The sequence below is a fragment of the Alosa sapidissima genome, chromosome 16 (genome assembly GCF_018492685.1).
Source record: "Alosa sapidissima isolate fAloSap1 chromosome 16, fAloSap1.pri, whole genome shotgun sequence".
Taxonomy (NCBI): domain Eukaryota; kingdom Metazoa; phylum Chordata; class Actinopteri; order Clupeiformes; family Clupeidae; genus Alosa; species Alosa sapidissima.
The window spans coordinates 1,900,134-1,905,133 of NC_055972.1; the positions used below are offsets into that span (position 1 = coordinate 1,900,134).

The 5,000-nt window shown below is 44.9% G+C and overlaps 1 protein-coding gene across 4 annotated transcripts in view; it reads right to left on the reverse strand.

The window, feature by feature from the left end:
* Nucleotides 1–5,000, reverse strand: part of tjap1 (tight junction associated protein 1 (peripheral)) — a 99,160-nt gene that overhangs the window by 71,775 nt on the left and 22,385 nt on the right. For all 4 annotated transcript variants that reach the window (XM_042065706.1, XM_042065705.1, XM_042065703.1 and 1 more), the window contains exon 2: nt 4,910–5,000. This exon is cut by the window's right edge and continues 59 nt beyond it. The gene's annotated coding sequence lies outside the window, so the exon portion shown is untranslated. The remainder of the gene's footprint in view (nt 1–4,909) is intronic.

A 5,000-nucleotide genomic window follows, 5' to 3' on the forward strand; every position in this document is an offset into this window, starting at 1 on the left:
AGTGTGTGTGTGAGTGTGTGTGTGTGTGTGTGTGTGTGTGTGTGTGTGTGTGTGTGCAGTGTAGTGGGTAGGTGTGTGTGTGTGTGTGTGTGTGTGTGCAGTGTAGTGGGTAGGTGTGTGTGTGTGTGTGTGTGTGTGTGCAGTGTAGTGGGTAGGTGTGTGTGTGTGTGTGTGTGTGCGTGTGTGTGTGTGCCATGGTGAATGTGTGCGGGTGTATGTGTGTGTCATAGTGAATGTGTGTGTGTTTGTGTGTCATGGTGAATGTGTGTGTGTGTGTGTGTGTGTCATGGTGTGTGTGTGATGGTGAATGTGTGTGTGTGTGTGTGTGTGTGTGTGTGATGGTGAATGTGTGTGTGTGTGTGTGTGATGGTGAATGTGTGTGTGTGTGTGTGTGTGTGTGTGTGTGATGGTGAATGTGTGTGTGTGTGTGTGTGTGTGTGTGATGGTGAATGTGTGAATGTGTGTGTGTGTGTGTGTGTGTGTGTGTGTGCCATGGTGAATGTGTGCGGGTGTATGTGTGTGTCATAGTGAATGTGTGTGTGTTTGTGTGTCATGGTGAATGTGTGTGTGTGTGTGTGTGTGTCATGGTGTGTGTGTGATGGTGAATGTGTGTGTGTGTGTGTGTGTGATGGTGAATGTGTGTGTGTGTGTGTGTGTGTGTGTGTGAGATGGTGAATGTGTGTGTGTGTGTGTGTGTGTGAGATGGTGAATGTGTGTGTGTGTGTGTGTGTGTGAGATGGTGAATGTGTGTGTGTGTGTGTGTGTATGTGTGATGGTGAATGTGTGTGTGTGTGTGTGTGTGTAGTACACCTGTGTGTAGGTGTGTGTGTGTGTGCGTGTGTGTGCGTGTGTGTGTGTGTGTGTGTGTGTGTAGTGTGTGTCCAGTGTAGTGTGTAGGGGTGTGTGTGTGCAGTGTAGTGTGTAGGTGTGTGTGTGTGTGTGTGCAGTGTAGTGGGTGTGTGTGTGTGTGTGTGTGTAGTACACCTGTGTGTAGGTGTGTGTGTGTGTGCGTGTGTGTGTGTGTGTGTGTAGTGTGTGTCCAGTGTAGTGTGTAGGGGTGTGTGTGTGCAGTGTAGTGTGTAGGTGTGTGTGTGTGTGTGTGCAGTGTAGTGGGTGTGTGTGTGTGTGTGTGTGTGTAGTGTGTGTCCAGTGTAGTGTGTAGGAGTGTGTAGGGGTGTGTGTGTGTGTGTGTGTGTGCAGTGTAGTGTGTAGGTGTGTGTGTGTGTGTATGTGTGTGTGTAGTGTGTGTGCAGTGTAGTGGGTGTGTGTGTGTGTTTGTGTGTGTGCAGTGTAGTGGGTGTGTGTGTGTGTGTATATGTGTGTGTGTAGTGTGTGTCCAGTGTAGTGTGTAGGGGTGTGTGTGTGTGTGTGTGTGTGTGCAGTGTAGTGTGTAGGTGTGTAGGTATGTGTGTGTGTGCAGTGTAGTGGGTAGGTGTGTGTGTGTGTGTAGTGTGTGTGTGCAGTGTAGTGGGTAGGTGTGTGTGTGTGTGTGTGTGTGTGTGTGTGTGCAGTGTAGTGGGTAGGTGTGTGTGTGTGTGTGTGTGTGTGTGTAGTGTAGTGGGTAGGTGTGTGTGTGTGTGTGTGTGTAGTGTAGTGGGTAGGTGTGTGTGTGTGTGTGTGTGTGTGTGTGTAGTGGGTAGGTGTGTGTGTGTGTAGTGTAGTGGGTAGGTGTGTGTGTGTGTGTGTGCAGTGTAGTGGGTAGGTGTGTGTGTGTATGTGTGTGTAGTGTAGTGGGTAGGTGTGTGTGTGTGTGTGTGTGTGTGTGTGTGTGTAGTGGGTAGGTGTGTGTGTGTGTAGTGTAGTGGGTAGGTGTGTGTGTGTGTGTGTGTGTGTGTGCAGTGTAGTGGGTAGGTGTGTGTGTGTGTAGTGTAGTGGGTAGGTGTGTGTGTGTGTGTGTGTGTGCAGTGTAGTGGGTAGGTGTGTGTGTGTGTAGTGTAGTGGGTAGGTGTGTGTGTGTGTGTGTGTGTGTGTGTGTGTGTGTGTGTGTGTGTGTGTGTGTGTGTGTGTGTGCAGTGTAGTGGGTAGGTGTGTGTGTGTGTGTGTGTGTGTGTGTGTGCAGTGTAGTGGGTAGGTGTGTGTGTGTGTGTGTGTGTGTGTGTGTGTAGTGTTAATTTCGTCAGACGAGACGAGAGGAAATATGTTCGTCAACAACCTTTTTTTTCATGACTAAGACGAGACGATGACGAGACACCATTAATGTCCTGAAACACTGACTAAGACTATCTTAAGATGCATTATTGTTGACGAAAAAAGACGAGACTAAAATGTTTTGCATAAAATAAAAACTAAGATAAAAACTCTCTTCATTTTCGTCTACAAAATGAGAAGGCAGAATATCTAGCTGTTACGTTTTCAAAATATTCCGAATGAGTTTATAGCTTTCCTGTAGGCGAGTCTACGTGCTGTTGCTGCAACCCTGTGGCTGCAACACGAAACTACATGGAACAAGAACACTGTAGATTTCTGCCAGAGTTAGCAAGCTAACTACCTAAGCTTTATGCCACAATGCTACATTTGAAGCTTCTCTCATACAAATTAACATCCCCCAGAATGTCCATACGAAAATGTTCAGCATGTAATGTCAGCTATTTAACTAGTTACACTGATGATGCAAAGTTTGCTAGCAAGTAAGCTAATATGGAAAGTTTGCTAGCAAGTTAGCTATGGCTAAGATAGAGAGTTTGTTTGGGGAATGTGTTGCGTTTGGGCGCATATCGCCATCTAGCGTGGCGGAGTAAAACATTAAAACTCTGGTCTACGACAGTGTTTCTCAATCATTTTTTTAGACGAAGGACCACTTAACTAACCCTAGCTAACAAAAAAAAAAAAAAAAAAAAAAAGACCTACTTCAACAGTATATTAGTCTACATAATAGGCCTACTCACTGAACCACCTTGCTTATTGTTTTTGCACTTTGCTTATTGTGTCAGAGGATTCATACTGTATGATTTAAACTGGCATATCTTACATAGACAGTGTTGCAGAACTGTTTGGATTTACATACAAGTTGGTTCAATATTGCAAACAACTCATCTATATTATATTTTACCACGTCTGCTCGCGGACCACGTGAGATAGCTTTCGGACCACACATTGAGAAACACTGGTCTACGAATATCATGACAGTGGTCCAGTCAAGTCTATGATCAAATCCCAGGCGAGCTATAACTGTAGCTTGACTTACCTGTGCATGTAAACGTACTGACTGACAAAAAATCAGAATGAGTAATTATAACAGACGAGTAGCCCTGTTGACACACAATATTGTTGGAAAATTGAGATGTGTAAAACACTATTTGACTCAAATGGTAATCAGAAATATTTTGTTATAAAAAAAGAAGACCAAAATGTTTTGACTAAAACTGACTAAGACTAAGATACCTTTAGTTTTCTTTTGACTAAAACTAGACTAAAATGATGAGACTTTTAGTCGACTAAAACTTGACTAACAAAAATGATATTTGAATGACTAAATATGACAAAGACTAAAAAGTACATTTTGTCACAAGACTAAGACTAAATTAAAAATAGGTGACAAAATTAACACTAGTGGGTAGGTGTGTGTGTGTGTGTGTGTGTGTGTGTGTGTGTGTGTGTGTGTGTGCAGTGTAGTGTGTGTGTGTGTGTGTATGTGTGTGTGTGTGTGCAGTGTAGTGTGTGTGTGTGCAGTGTAGTGGGTAGGTAATATGTATTTCTGCTATTTGGGCTGCTGATCTGTAATCTCCCCTTAAGAGCAAGACACTGCAACTACACCAGACAAAAAATGGGCGTGTCTTAATGACACACCTGGTCAGGTGGGTGTGTCTTAATGACAAATCTGGTGAATAATTTAACGAGCGGAGCAGTTTGAGCTCAGACGGGTCAGGTGACCAGGACTCTCATGCTCCCACACACACACACACAGCCAGGTCACTGTCTCTCTCTCTCTCACACACACACACACACAGTGGCAGGTCACGGTCTCTCACACACACAGCCAGGTCACGGTCTCTCACACACACACACACAGCCAGGTCACTGTCTCTCACACACACACACACACACACACACACACAGCACACACACACACAGCCAGGTCACTGTCTCTCTCTCTCACACACACAGCTAGGTCACGGTCTCTCACTCTCACACACTCACACACACACACACACAGAGAGAGAGCCAGGTCACTGTCTCTCACACACACAGCCAAGTCACTGTCTCTCAGACACACACACACACACACACACAAATACCCATACAGTGCACACAGTGGTAGGTCATTTACGGAAAGGTAGCATCTAAACAAATTGAAATTCTGTTTCTAAGGGTTTTTAGAATAACTGGCGTTGGAGTGTGAGCTTGTTTGGGTTTTTGAACTGCTCTACTGAAAGCACAGTGGACACCATATAATCACACACAGACACCGTGCCCTGACTCAAAGCCTCCTGCAAGAATCAAACGTGACCCATAACATACCAGAATAAATAAAAATAACACGACAGATTCAAACACAACATGATACACAAAACCACACTACAACAACGGATTCAAAACACATCAGACACAATGTACATTCAAATACAGCACAGTACACAAACAAAAACACAGTACAATGCAACAAAGACAAACACAACAGGTGACATTCTCAACAAACTAAAACCCCACATGACAAATTAACATGACAACATTAAACTGCATGAAAGAGGGGTTATTAACAACAGCTCTAGAAAGCCACAAAAAGAAAGACAGCTTGTGAAAACATGTTTGTGCGTGCGTGTGTGTGCGAGAATGTGTTTAAGGGAGCCAGACACAAAGAGAAAGACAGAGGACAGAAGTCTGGCGGAATCACACACACACACACACACACAAACACAAAGCAGACTGAAAGATTGCGGAGAGTTCCAGACGCACATGCACGCACGCTCACCTTGGCTGCTGAGGCTGTGAGGTTCAGAGGCATGGGCACCACTGCGTCTCTCCAGTCGCCACGGAAACCCAATCCTGCTGACGTCCCCGTG